Source organism: Thunnus maccoyii, chromosome 10 (assembly GCF_910596095.1).
Source record: "Thunnus maccoyii chromosome 10, fThuMac1.1, whole genome shotgun sequence".
Classification (NCBI taxonomy): Eukaryota; Metazoa; Chordata; class Actinopteri; order Scombriformes; family Scombridae; genus Thunnus; species Thunnus maccoyii.
In genome coordinates this window covers 30593763-30610042 of record NC_056542.1, presented here as the reverse complement: position 1 = coordinate 30610042, position 16280 = coordinate 30593763, and positions in this window count along the sequence as shown.

Genomic DNA, 16280 nt, shown 5'->3' with positions numbered 1-16280 from the left:
TGCACTATCCTGAACAAAAGAAAGTCACTAAAACAAATGGAGGGTGTAAAAGTGCAGAAAACATTGTCAGGACCACTTTTGGAGCCAAAGTCCAGCTGTGAAGGTGACACCTTTTCAGGTCTTCATTCATTAAAGAGCACCGTTTTGACCCGCACCACAAACGGGATCCGAACACCTCTGCTCACCAGCGGACAAGCAATGACTGTGACTAAATATATATTTTCTACACTTTAGCCAAAGCATTTTGATGAAGCGTCCACTATGTGAAACATTTAGCCTCAAGGCCTTGCAGAAAGAAGAACAGAAGACATACAGTACATTAAGATGCCGTAGTGTGTAAATGCATGAATGAGTGTGTGTGTGTGTGTGAGTGAAGCAGTGAATGTGTGTGTATCCAATACATGCATGTGTAGCGGAGTAGTGTGTGTGACTTACCCCCGGCTGTCCCTGAGGGCTGAACATGCTCTGACAGCACTGATGCCTCTCAGCATCCCGCTCCTCCGAAAGCTTTCATCTACAGTATGTTCACTATCACTCAAAACTCCCTCCTCTTTCCTCTCCTTTCCTATCATGTTCCCTCTTTCTCTTCCCCGTTTTTGTCTTTCCACACTCTCTCCATCCTCCCCGTCCTTCTCCTTCTACCTCCCTCTTCTCTCACTTCTTTCTTTGTTTCTTCTTTTCTTACTTCCCTTTGCTTTGCATCTCCCACTCTCTGCTTTTTCTTCTCCACTTTCTTCCACTCCATTCATCCCTTTCTCTCTCTCTCTCTCATCCTTTCCCTCTCCTCTTCTCTGTCCCCCCTTCACCAGCACTCCAGGAGCTTGGTATCGCTGTCTCTCGGCTGGCACAGAGAACAGGCAGACACATGGGAGGGCTGTTTTGTAATCCAGCAGGTCATACCACCCTGGCACAGGAGAGGGGGGAGAGGGAAGGGGGGGGGCTGATGGGATGCAGGGAGGGAGGCAGGGGAGGCGGAGGGAGGACTAAGGCGGCCTATACTACTACCTTCCAACCTATACCTTTGCTGCATCCCTCTGTCTGCGAGCTGATGGTCTCTCCCTTTTTTCCCACCGACGACGACGGGAGGTCTCGCCTTGCTACATCCTCTCTGTGCGCTGAGGTTTGAGGAATGAGCAAGGAAGGAAAGGAAGGAAGCAAGGAGAGAAGGGAGGAGGAAAGAGATGGGAGTGGGAGGAAGTGTGGGAACTGAAGGAGGGATGAGGGAAAGAAAAGGAAAGGGGAGGGATGGGAAGAAAAGGGAAGATGAATAGAGAATGGGGGATGGGGGAGAGATGCCTCGAAGGGTTGTAGACTGAATCAATGAAGCCTCTTAGCTCAGGAAATATTTTTAAGTACGGGAAAAAAAATGTAAGATTAAAATGAACAAAGAGCCTGGTCATGACTTTGTGATGTTGTATACTTTAGTTTGCACATGTGGTGCCAAAGATAGTGTGTGACAGTGTGTTTCAAACAGACACAGTGGCAGTGAGACAGAAAAAGACAGAGGTTGGGTCTTTGGGTGGTAGACCTGCTGTCTGCCTCACTGCAAGCTGTCATCTCTCCCACAGTCGGTCAGATTGCTGCGCATTCATCCTCACTTTCACCTCAGTCAGCCCAGGGAGATGCTTTTCTTCAACAGTCAACAGTCTGAATCTTTTGGACATAAGAGAATTGTTCAACCCTACCTCCAGACAGAACATCAATGTTGGACGACTTCTAAAAAACCCTGGTGCAATCAGTGGAAACTTCTCATAACATTAAATGCCAGATTAAAAAAATACTGGAATATCTGCACATGGCAAGGTTAGGAGAGCAGATTATGGTAAATGAAACACTTGTTTAAGGTTAGGAAAAGATCATGGTTCAGGTTAGAAAAAGGCACACCTTCATTTTAGTGCTGACAGGACACACATTTTGGTCTCCAGCGTGAAATTCGGATGAGCCTCACGCCCATTACTCCACCCTCCAAACACTTAGCAGACCACAAATAACCCTGCATTAAAAAAAGAGAAGGGTGTGCGTTGGTGGAGGCGTTTTGTGTCAGGTGTTAATGAAATGACAAAATATAATCTAGGATGGCTGGTTTGAGTAAGGTTTGGGTTATTCTAGAGAAGAAGTATCTTGTGTTGTCCAACCACATGGAAAATCAAAAGTGTTTATAATTGTTCTGAATGGCTACAAACAAAGACAATCACTGACAATCATTAATAATTAATCACTTTAGATTATTTTCAAATTTGTGCCTTGTTTTTTTAAAATTTTAAATGGTTCGGCCCCTCCTCCACTATGTGACTTTGTGTTTCACTCGCTCAGTAAGTTCTATTAGATCCTCCAGAATATAACAAGATTGTACCATACCATTTCGTCGGACTGCATTCGGGCAGTCAGCTTTCTGTGTGAAAGCCACAACTCAGTGGAATGCCCTACCTCATGATATGAAGAACTGTAGCTCTATTAATACATTCAAGACCAGACTGAAATACGTATTAAAGATCAATCAGCTGTGTGACCACTGAGTCTAGTTTACATTATTAATTTCTAATTGACATTGTGGGTGTATGTGATGTGCTGTTGTCTTTGTATTTTGTATGGTGTGTTCTGTGTGTTTTTTTTGTTTTGTTTTTTTGGGGGGTTTTTTTTGGCTTTGTACTGTTTGTTGTTGTGCTGTCGTATGTTTTGATTGTGGGGAACTAAGGATGCAAATTAGCTTCGAGCTAACTCCGGTGCAGTGCATCTTTAATGTTTAAAACTGCACACTGTCCCAATCAATAAATCAAATCAATCAATCAAATATAAGCATAATGTCGCAAATAATGTCAGACACTCACTTGGTTGTTAACATGAAAAGTGACAGAAATAGTTGTGTAAAAAATGGGGAAAAAAGCCAGAGAGAGAAGTTTGGACCCTGGGAAGTAGGTGTTAAATTGAAAAAAAAATTGTCAGACACAGCCCCTCAATTCCAACGTCGGAAAGGTTTTGAGGGGGAGGGTGTTTCCAAAGCTATATGACCATCTGACAAGCAGTTGTAATGAAGCATACTGACACCCTAAATATAATGGGACAGGCTGTCCCAGCCACAACCAGTCAAAACGATGCCAAAAAAACCAAATCTGTTGCGATGATTGGGAAGTAAACAGTAGAATACATTTTTAACGGTACAGATAATCTACCAGGAACGTAGGCTTACACATATTTAATTGTCTAACACAGTGCTATACACTGCAGCAAAAGATGACTCGGGTTCAATCTATGTTGTTTTGCTGAATCTTTGTGAAACGGCAGCCCTGCTGTGTTAATGCAGTGGCCTCATTGAAGTTAATAAAAGGACTGCATTTTTCACCCACTGTCTATCTGAACACGACCATACTTTCTCCATAAAGGGCACACTACTTCCTACACAGGAACTAAATGTTGGCAGTGCACCTGCGCAATTGTCCAACATGAACGTAATTCCAGGAGTACTGTGCTGGATTGTCACAAAATTGCAAAATTAGGAGCATATAAAGCTAAATAACCCTTTAAATCTTATTGTTATAATCTACAGCCTACAGTGAATAAATTCCAGGCAAATCCAGCAAAGTGTTATTGTGTGTGTTACTGTCCAGCTGGTCACTGTAGTTTTTAGCTAACATTACTCAAACAAGAGGAAATAGCGCATTTGCTGTTGACTATTTTCAGCTGCGGACATTTGGTGCTCCACTGAGTATTTCTGGCAGCAGGACGTGTGTGTGGGATCGAGTTAAAATAAACTACAGTGTGTGTGTTCATGGTAATAAAAGAACATGTCACTCTGTGCAACGGTGTGACTCCCTGATTTGTTTTAAATCATTTTTGGACAACAATGGAGCTCTGTGTCACAGAGGAAGCTGATCTGTTACTCTCTTGTGTAGCCATTTTAATCAGCTACAATTTAATATAATGACTATGGGCATAAAATGTGCACTTAATTCTGAATAATATAACCTGTTTAAACCATTTACAGAGTTGCAATGTCATAACTTTTTCATGCATTCTATAAATATTTGTAATATACTGGTTGTAATGAAACCTTTTTTCTCGACTTGTTTTTTTCTCGACAAACTGCGTCCTCTTGTCTCCGTAATTCACCCTAATGAGTATTTTACATTATCATGGTGTTTTAATGTTGCTTTTTATATGTATTTGAAGGACTCACACCGTTGTGATTTCATGCATTTTCTATACTTTATTGCAGCAGAGAGAATTGGGTCATAGCCACCTGAGCCATAACTGCCTGTGTTAATACATGTAAGCACATTTTAATCTGCTGTAATTGACTAAGCTTTACCTATATGTTACAGTGGGCTGCTAAATGCTGGAGTGGGATATGTTAATGTGACTGTGTCAGTGTGTGCATGCGTGTGTTCGGAGGAGCGAAGTTAGCGTGTGATTGATAACCACCGAACCAAGAAGGAAGGTGAGCCAGAGGTGTGTGTGTGAAAATTCTTAAGCAGCAGTCCTGCTTTCTTCAGCTGTCTGCCTGGTTAAGTGTTCAACTCGTCTCCAAATGAAGAGCAGATAAACTCTCCGGATGGGCAAAACACAACACATTAAACACTGATTTATCACGACAATTTATATTACCATATTTTCTACATTATTACATTCAATTAATTAAAAACTAATAAATGTAATTATGTGACACTGAAATTTGGATTAGTTCCAAAACACTAACATACAGTGAAGACTTACTGGGAAAATGAGATGGATAGTGTCGATATCTACCTCTAAAATCTATTTTATAATCTATTTGCTCATTTATTGCTAATCCCTCATTACTACTGATACATAAATATAAATAATTATATCATAATTCAAATAATTCTCAGCAGCATTAAGCTGTCAAATGGCAGCATAATACTGCCCAGACATACACAGTAAATCTATGCACAAAGAAAACCATAAATCCATGTATTACTGTTTGCAAACATGCAGTTGTCATGGATATATGTAGGGTACAGTATGGTGATGAGAAAACATAAGCAAACAGTCTTTGGTGTAAAGAAAAGCTATTTTGTTGCAGTTAAAAGACTTGAATAGGAGAAAAATCTCGCAGCATCCACGGCTCCATCCTCCAGTCGCGTCCTAAACAAAGACGACCGCTTCCAGCTCCAGCTCATTTCAGTAATGAAGGTAAAGTTTGGAGCAGTTGTGAGTGAAGCTTTTCCTTTCAGCGCTTCATATATGCTGAATTTGAGTTTATTTACCATAAGGCATATCACTCATCAAACCATATGGATTGATGCAAATTCACAGCTATTGTTGAAGTAGGTTAGCTATGCTTTTGAGATGAGGTATTGATTACCATTCTAGCAGAGGCTGTCACAATGGACTGTGAAATTAGCTCTGCCTACACCATATGTTCCACTGACAGCCTTCACCCATACATATAAATTATTTCACTCCATCATGTCTTTCATGAACTCAGATGCAAGTGGTTTGATAAACTATTCTAGCTATTGATGAACTGTGTCTCCTACGAGTTACAATCATATAAAATTACATATATTACTTTACTATATCCTGTAGGGAATGTAATGCCTCCTGAATTAATTTCCTTTTTTTTACAACATTAAGGGAAAACATTTATGCTGAACAAACATCAGCATGTTAACATTGTCATTATGACCATGTTAGGAGGACGTTAACAAAGTACTGCTGTGTTAAGCTAGAAGTTTAAACCTATGTATATCCGGGCACACTTGCCAGCTAACTGAACCACCCTGCATATTCATCTGTGCACATCAGTCTGTTTACATGTTTGAGGCTGACTTTCACTGCGGTTAGACTGTGTGTTAAGGAAACTCAAAGCTAAAGGCAATGACGGTTTATTCTGTGGACTATTATGAAGACTACTATGAGTCAGTTAACTTTGATGGCCAACCGTTTTTGTTCCAATTGGAGTACACAGCGAGAAAACAAATAAAATGGAAGGATGGACGGATGCAGAGGCAGTAAGACAATGTACAGTACCTCATAGAAACTGGTGGTGTTCATGCTCTCCTGATGAGTGAATAGGAAAACCTGTGCTGCGGTGGGACCTGTCGCTGCCAGACTAGGAAAATCTACATCCTTGGATGAGAATGATACCAGCTGTGTAACTACAACTAATTAATTTGCAGCACTTATCAACATTGTTGTCCTGGAAACTATTTCACCTCACAAAATCAACTGGAAGTGACGCCAGCTGCACCAAACAGTCAGCTCTTGATGCGGTAGGAAAACAATTGCATATTAAACACATAAAACGCAGTGTGAAGGATTACAATATGTAAGTCCATATTGTCCAGTGGTAGTCCATATGAACTGCACAATGTGTATCTTGTCATTTTATTCTTGCAATTCGGAAACTTGCAGGCACAAACCATTTATCTCATCTACTTCTTCAGCTTGAACTCATGCTAAATGGAAAGCTAGCCACAGCCTCACACAAGACAGGATGTGTTGACTTTTTCAATAATTAACCAAATCCAACCAAACTTTAGTTGTGCTTTAGCAGCCTAAATCTAACAACATGTGGGACAGGATGTGAACCTCTGGTATTAAAGTCCTGTGTTTTGTATGGACAACCATCCATCCCATTGCCATTCCTCCAAAAGTATGTGGTGAAGCAAGTTAAGAGTATATATTTATATGTGTTATTGTAAGAGACAATGTTGCAACGGTCATGTGCGATCATGATTTTATTGCTAAATGAAATATTAAATGAGAAAGGTGTTAATCATATTACATTGTTACTTAAACAAAGATTAGATATATATAGTATGGTACCAACATTAACACATGCACTGTATTTCTACACTACAGGACTCTGACAATTGATTTATGATTCTCTTGGTAACATTTTTTTTTAACATTAACTGGAACTACAGTAGGTGGGCAGATTAGATGTATGTCAGTGCTTTCCTCAACACACACGAGTATACTAACAGCAGACTCCTGCAGCTTCTAGCACCATACGGCGAGGCTAATGGGCGCCGGGGCTCATATCGATAGGCTGAGTGATTGACAGATGCACAAAGAAGCCCTGCAGTCAAGGCTGAGCTGACTGCAGCCATATTCTATGCAGCCCCATTTACATGCTGCCATGCAGAGTAACGTGTAGCTCGGAAACCAATTTCTACCGCTATGCTTGTGTAACAAATTGTATCATTAACCTATTTTAGCTTCATGAGCAGCATGGTAAGCTAAGTAGCTCTCCTTGACGGAGACAACACTGTTGGATACCACTCAAAAATGTGAAGTGTTTCCTAAAGCCTTAAATTCATTTACACAGCATAGCTGTGGTGTTCTGCTTTAAATGGAGCACCACGGCACAGGCAGAGACGACTTTTCTGTGCAGCAGGCAGTTTGCATTTTGAAGAGAGTGTGAGAAAATGTGTACATCTCAGCTGTGTGAATGTGCACATACATGTCATCATCCATGTGTGTTTGTGTGTAGCTGTGTCAAGAGTGCATCTGTTGAGAGTGTGTTCCCCACTGCTGCTGCTGCTGCTCAGTCTTTGTCTTGTCTGAGTGAGTCACTGTGGGTGAGTGCGGCGAGACAAGGCGCTCCCTGATCCCTCATCCTCACATCAGCTCCTGGACAGCTCACTGTGCTGTATCTTCTACATGTTTCAGTGTGCATATCCATGCAGGTGTGTGCATATGCATGTATGCCAAAGTGTGATATGAGGGTGAATGTGAACATTTGCACAGTAAGCAGTGTGTGATGGCTATGTGAGCTTCCAGATGTGTGGTGAACTGACATATATATATATACACACACATACACACAGATTAGTGAATGCCTCAGTTTCAATATAATGTATCAATAACTCATAAATGTCCTCTATGTTTCTCTGAATTCTCTATTGCAGTGGTTCTCAAACTTTTTCACGTCAATGACTATTGACACAAATTAGACCACGGACCCACATTTGATAAGATTATGTCCCAGGGTCCCCCACCTGATAAGATTTTTGCTTTTCGATGTTTCATTACAGCATTAGTATGAAACCCATGACCAAAATGGTCATCCATTCTGTTTTTGTGTTACTTATGGATGTAATTATGGTGAAAATAAATTATTCCCCTTTTTGCTGGAGACCCCCTGGAACCCCCTCAGGGACCCCTGGAGGTAGCTGGACCCCACTTTGAGAACCACTGGTCTGTTGTACAGTAAAATTCAACACAGCCTTTAGGGCAATTTTATAATCACTGACTACAATGTGTTTACATGCACCTAAGCAGGTTACTCAGAGAAACCAGGTTGCGTGGGTAATCGGGGAACATGTTTACATGCACTGCAGTAACCTGGTTACTGTAAATCTGCGTATACATGCAGCAGATCAGTAACCAGATTTCTCTCCTACCTCCGGCCTTATTTTGGAAGCGTGGCTTACAGATTTCAACTGTTTAGTGATAGAAGACGCTGCGAGTGAGAGAGAGACAGACAGCAGGCAGACAAACAGAGCAGAGATTTTCCTCACAGCGTGACAGTCCCAGCACCAGTGGAAAGTAACTAGCCGAGCATTTGGTTTTTATGGATGGGCTCGCACCCACATTTAAGTCTTTTAAGAGGACCCCTACATGTTCTGTTCGTGTTCGCCACCTACACCTATGCCAATCATTTATGTAAGTTAAATTTAAGGAGCATTCACCTTGTAATATTTCTTATAATGTGGAAAACAAAATGTAGCCTATAAGTTGGCAGGACAGCTATAGTCTAAATCTAAATCTTGTGATTTTATATTTTATCTTCAATTGGAAAGTGGCCCATATGCAACCAATTAACCTGCATTGTTATTGTGCACGCACTAAAAGTACAGTTTGTGACTAAATATTGTGTAAACTGTGTGGTCACACAGCCAGTATTCACTGGATTTGACCAGCCTACCATCTGTTTAACTTGTGACCATCAGTGTGGATACTACAACAAGATTTCAGAGTTTCATCTCAAGCAAGACATAAAAAAAGATTCATATCAGAAAAATAAGTGAGGAAATGTGAATGCTTCTTGTTGGTGACACATGCCGACAAAACTCTGAATAACAGCGACTGCCGCAAACTGAAGTTCGGAGAGTTAAACAAGCTTCTTAGAAAAAGAAAGAGATGACAAAAAGATTTTAAAAAGAGTGAAATTAAAGGTGTAAATGCAACAACTTACTGACAACAAGTGAAACACCATACTTCCACTTTTTAAAAGCAGCAGAGATACTAAACATGAGGACAGATGTCTCACTTCACTCTAAATCCAGACACCACGAACAGACAAAAAAATGCACAAACCAGGCAGGCATTTTTTTTTTTTTTTTTCCCTAAGCCTCGTGGGCCCTTTAGCATTGGTAAGCCAATGCATTAAAACAGCATTGATGCTGATTTCTCCTGGGTGGGCGAAATTCCTGGATGCCCCCCCCCCCCAGGCCCGCCCATAATGCTGGGACTACAATGCAAAAGTGTCTGAATTTAACAGACACTCAAATGTTCAGTGGTGGAAACTGACTTTAGAATTCTACAGGCTACTTTATTTTAGTTTTCTATTTTAGTCAGACTTCGGATGCAATTATTTTGAATACAAGGACGCATCGCTCCTGTAACAGTCTCCTCCCATCCAGCTGCTCTGCAATGTATTGTCCGCAGTCAATTTTTATGCACATGCGTAGTTGTAAAAAGCCCATTAGAAACATGGCTACATGTATACTGGCAGAGTAATCTGCGTTCTCCGGGAGAAATCTACCTGGGGAAACCGGGTGTCAATAATCTCCTACCTCAATAATGGAAACCAGGTTTCTCGGACAGTTAAACACACAATATGTCATTTCAGCCGCTAGGGGTCTCGATCAAAACAATGATGGAGTGTGATGATGTTGTGAAGTAGCGCGCGATCATGGGAGTTGTTGGCTTCATTGTTAAACAACCAGCTTCTTCAGGTTAGGATTACTCCAGTGTTCATCTTTCAGGATGTTTTTACCGGGAGGTGAATTATCCGCAGAGGTCTCCTCCTCTCCAGAACAAACAGACTCAGTGATTAAAACAGGTAAAAAACACTGAATAAAGCAGTTTCAAGTAAAAAAATCAATGTTTCTCCAACAATGTTCAGTGAGCACCGGACATCCGGGGGGATATATATATATATATATATATATATATATATATATTTATACAACCAAACCCTAAAAAAGTTTATCATAAAAATGTGGCTTAAAACTAAATAAAAGTCAATTTATAACAGTTTCTGGTGAACAACCACAATACCAATGTATTATCTTGTACGTGTATACTCTTCGGTAGAGGGGTATGTCGCCATTGACAGGTGACCAAATGAAATGTACCATTCCCTTCATTCAAATTATAGATTTCTCTGGGTTTGAAAATTTTTGGAAACATTTGGGATAATGCAAGTACACAACTCAAAGTATATAACATAGGTCTAGTTGTTTTTAGAGATTTTAATGAGGAATAGTTACATATTGTAGCTTTAAGAAATCAGCTTTCTGGAGAAAGCCGACTGTAACCTCGCTACTTGCATGTAAATGCACTAAATGACATTTTTCTATAATATGAAACTGAAAAATTCTATTAGTCCTTTATAGAATTAGTTAAAAATACTCTATGTAATGTTTGCCATTAAAGAAACTGCAGCCTATTATTCTACTGCCATCATTCAGATGCTACAGTCCTACGCACACATACATCCATGCAGACACACATTTGTGCACAGACGGGCCATACTCTGACACACACCAGGTGTTGTGTATTATGTATGAACACGCTTTAATACTTCTCTAACTCACTCATAGAAATCTGGATAATAGCTGTTATGATACAAACCACATAACCTCTATGATTCACAGAGTCTTAAAGTCCAACTGAAATTTGAATGCTCCTCGCTGTTTATGAAAGGAAATATAAACTATAAGATACTCGCTACATCTAATGTGCATATTTTTCCATTTCTCAAAAGAGGATAAAACTGTTTTTGTACATATGTGTGGAGACGGAGTCAAAGCCTTGAACCTTTGAGTGTCCGTTTTCCACAGCATGGGTTGAATGACAACTGAGGAGGCATTGTTAGGTGCTGTCAACTACTGTGGTGCATTACTGACTGGAGAATATACCGTGTAAATATGCATCAAACCACGGACACTGGCAAAGACTCAACACAGAAACATTTCAATTCATCTCTTTCAGCTATTATGACAAAACTTGGATAATCCAATAACGACGGTATTAACCATTGTGCTGTTCCATACCTTGCAGAGTAGCAGTCCAAGAGAGTAATTGAAGCTGAAGAGGCTGTGAGGTGGGAGAGAAGAAGAGAGAGGTGTTATTTTTACACTAACCATTGATACACCTACATTATATACAGCACTCACCAGAGCTTCTCTCCCCACATGTCTGTATCCATACATTCATATAGTGCAAATCAACCAACATTTTTCCTTTATATGTTGTCAGTATATCTACTGCATATATCTACTGTAAATTTGTCCTTAAGCAGTTTTATAAATGCTTTTGTAACATATTTTACCCCAAATCAAAATGATTTTTTAATCTATTATGTCATTATGCACTGTAGCTATAACTATCACTATACTGTACAGTCATGAGTGTTTTGAAACTTTGACAACAATGATACCAAGCCGCCTGGAACCGCCTGGAGGTCGGAGATGTTCGAATTAAAAATGGGATTTTTTTGTGTGTGTGTTTTTAAAGTGACACCAGAACAAATATACAAATATACATGTGGACATGTTAGCTTGTTTGCAAACCAACTAGCGTTTAAAGCATTAATTTATGTGCATGAATCATTTTGTTCTGAGTGAGCGGCATTAGCTTGTGTATGTACCCACATTTCATCTTATTATTATTATCCAGGAGATTTACAGTGACGAGGCCATTAGGAGGCTGTAAACCCACTCGTCTGCCTGTGTTATGATTACATTGGCTAGCCGCAATATTAACATACCCAACAATGCTAATGGCACAGAGAAAAGAGCAGTGAGACGCAGAAAGATTCCGCTAAGGTTGTAATGGTGGACTGACTGATGGTGGGCTGTTTATGTGCCTTGTGTTATGTGTGTCTCATATTTACTAAATGTAGCTTTTAAGTAAAAATAAATATGTTATTAAATTGGTTACCTGGGTTTATTGTGTACTAGTGAGCAGACTAAAAGGGTTATTTTTTATTTAAAAAGAGCCATTTCTTGCTTTGAAGATGGTCAACAGGTTTACTGTGGCCCCAAGCACACAATGTCTGCCTTTCACAAACCAACAGAACCTGCCAGATTTGAGCTTTTATTTCAGAGCTTTTTTATCCAGTTGTTTTATTTTCTACCTGTCCAATTTCAGGAAGGAGAAAAATAAAGCACTTGAGCTCCCTAATATTTTACTATGATGGTGACATATGAAACAGGAGTTTACTTATTAATAAGCAAATTATTCTATGCCAAAACACTTGTCTTCACTTAACACACTGTGGTCTGATGAACCTAGTATAATAATAATAGTAGTTTTATAGGAAATCTAATTTTCCTCATTAATATGCAAATGCAACCATCAAGGTGCTTCGAAATCTAATCAGATTATCTACTCTATAGGGAAGAGAGAGAGAGAGAGAGAGAGAGAGAGAGTGTGTGTCTGCGTGTGCATACACATGTGTCTACACAGGCTGATGTATAGATGACACTCTGAAGACATTATCCAAAGACATAATTCTAGAGATGATGCTTTGGGACAATGCAGCAATATGATAGTGTGTTTTTAAGAGTTTGATTTTTTTGGTTTCCAAACAGGCAAAATGGCAAAACTGTCCTATGAGTCCCCAAAACATCAACTTCCTTTTTTGTTCCCATCACCAAACAAGAGTCACAAACATTGTTGGAGAGATGTATCAGAGTGGAACACACAAGTGAGAGCAATTTGACCTAATTAAGAGTTTTGTTACATGTTTACAGTATTTTCTTTAAATATAATGCTTGGCACAAATGTGCTGAACATGTGCAAGTATTTTTATAAGTGTGCTGGACAGCAGTGGTTAATTGTTAACTTAATTGTTAAGTTTGTTGGCATGATCCAGTGGGAGGAGGCAACCTTGCACAGAAGTATCCAAGGATGGTTTTCATTATGCTAACATGTTTCCTCAATTCCTCACTAGCATCTCTTCCTGGAGGAATTTAATTCATAAAACGGGACGTCCTCACTCACTCCAGCGTCATTTTGAGGAGAAAGTAGCTAATCATGACGCACAGCACCTCAACTGTCAAATATGTAGAAGTCAGCTAACAATATGCAGAAATTATTAAGTGACAATTTCAACTCTAAAGTTTAAACTTAAAGTTCATGTACAATTAATTAACACTTTAAACTATTAGTTAATTTCTACATAGTGATAGCTGGGAGGAAAACACCTGATAACTGCTCCTATTATCATTTGATTATAGATCTGTAGCAGTGTCTGGCTGTTACAGAATAAGACATAAATAGACAATTTAAACCTGTTAATTACTGAAAGAACAGAACCAACGTAAAGGAGCAATAAAAACAGTTGTAGCCTGCAGAATATGTTTAAATAAAATATAGCTTATTTAATTTGTGAAAGTCTACTTTCCCTTTCAGGCTCAGGATGATTTTATAGGAGACATGCAGCTGTGCAGCGTCTTATTTTCCTGAAAGAGCTGATATGTTTGTGAAACAGAAAAGAAGAAAAGAAGCCTTTTGGCTTATGAAGAAAATAATTTAAGTTACAAGGGTGTTTTTATGTAATTTTTACTTTATGAATAAATATGAAAAGCTGCTGTTGGTGCCATCATTCCTGTTCCACAGGTAGTTTTCCTGATCTGCTGTATTACAACAGCAGCCCGACTGTCCTGTCAGATCAGCTGACCAGTCGATAAAGACATTGGATCAAAGGGGTGTTGCCGTCTGGTAAAAATCGTCAGCAGAGGATACACCCGTGGTTCCTTGCACTTAAAATTTTTACATGCATACAATACCTGCACAAGGAGAAACACAAAGAACGAGTGCCAGCAGTGGTTGCTGTAGGTGGCATAAATAGACAACAAATTGGAGGCACACCCAAACATGATTGCCCTCAATCAATTCACTGAATCACAGCCATTGGCTAACAGCAAATGTAAATTCCCTCCACCACCTCCATACACACAAAACCACCCTCCATCAGTATCGGTTAGTGTTGGTGATGATACAGGTCCACCATGTTACACCTGCCTTAAAAGTCAAAATCTTTTTTTTTTTGTGATCAAATTTTTATTTTTACGATACTGAAGGTTAGACTGAATATAAGAACAAATCATCAGCCTCTACATACAACGGTAATACTGGACCTAGATGATTCTAAATTAAGCATACAGACATGATACTCTTGTCTATCTATGTACAATTATGACATAAATCAACTGCCGGACAAGGGCTCTTCTTTTCTCCTCCAGTCTTTAAAGTTTCCCTCATCTCTCCCCCCACCCTGTATGACACATGGGTAAGACAACACAAAAAGAATAAAGCTAAAGGGAAAAAAGTCAAGTCAAAGTCAAAATCTTGTTTAAAGAATATTATCTCAGCTGATATTTGGCTTACATCGTGCATATTCCCAAATTAATTTGTGTCCTATGAAATTACCACACAGCAAACTTGGCACCTTGTGATATTCAAAAATATGAATGCTATATTGCAAAGAGAGGGGAGGTTAATAGGGGCCTTGTAGCCATGACCACACCTTGCCAGTAAATAGAGATCCAGACCAGTAAAACGTGTTAATATTCTACATCAACTCTGCTCTTATACTCATTTGGACATAGAGGTTAAGAGGAGAGAACTGGCGGAAATAAAACCTCATCACTGCTATTCATCAAGGTTCAAGTATGATCCTACAAGAGGCTCCTCACAAAGTCTCCACAGACTTGCTGAGTCATACAGGACTCACAGGAGGAAGACTTGTAAAGCTACGGTAGGTAAAGTAGTTTTTAAGGCCAGTTCAGATCAATGATTCACAATGAGACTGGATGCAAGTTGCAAAAGAATCCCAAGACGTCTGATCGTAAACGTTCTAAAACTGGGCGCTTCGCATCAAAGTAACGCACACAGAAACAGATGACCATTTTCATAACAACAATGCATATCTGACTACTTCATTACAATACATTGTATTAAGTGGATTAGCTGGATTTCTGTTTGTTTTTGATAGCCTACAAGCTACGTTACTATCTATGAACAGATTAAACGTTACCACTGTTTGGCTGGTGACTGGTATTTTGTTTGTAACGTTAGCTAACTTAACTCACAACATTAGCTTAACGTAAACACCCAGAGCGCTTGCAGTTAAGGTACAATCATAAAGTGAATGCTGTTCTTCAAAAAGTTGGATGAGCTGGTCCTCCCTCTTCTCAGTCCAGAAATCCGCCATGTTTTCGTACTGGCCTGTGCTGTTTCCTGATTGGCTGAAGAGAAATAGCTACATTCTTACGTTCTAAAACTGTACTTGGTGATTTGATGAGGTAGGTGTTTTAAGACCCCAGGCAATGGCTTCAGATGCTCTGCAACTAACCAGTTCACACCGCTGCAATATTCTCTGCAACATTCTAAAACCGTTTCGTCACGTTGCGAATCATTGATCTGAACCAGGCTTCAGAAAGCTGAGGCTACTGGCATACCAATTAAAGATGAGGGGAGATAAACTGTAGCAGCATTAAGTGGATGTCTTCATATTCTTCATCTGCACTCCCCCTGATTGTGTCACATTCTATATGGCTGCAGGCAGTAAGCGAACTGAGAACCTCAATTACTTTATATTGCAAGGTAAATCAAGTGTTTGTGTATCACTTTTATTTGTGAACAATGTTAATGGAGGCATATCACTGTTGTCTCTTCACATATGACAAAATAATAGATGCGGAAATGCATATTAAAATTTCTGGAGTATAATGTATAATAGAATTAGCAGTAGCAACAGCAAGCATAGCAGCAGCTACAGATGAAACTAACAGATGTGTGAAGGCTGGGTGGTGGGTGCTGTGGCCGCCTGTAAAAGCAGGCAGCAGCAGCCTGCAACCACTGAAGCGATTACATGCATGGAGATGGATATTTAAATTGACGACTGTGTCTTGTGAATATGTGTAGTTGGTGCTCGAGGAGATCAGCAAGTCTGGGTGGTGCTAATCTCCTCTTTTTCCTGCCTGAACCTACACATAAGTCATCTTAAAAATATGCTAAGATCATGACTCTCTGAATGGTTGCTGAAAATTTCAATAGAAAATCATTCACCC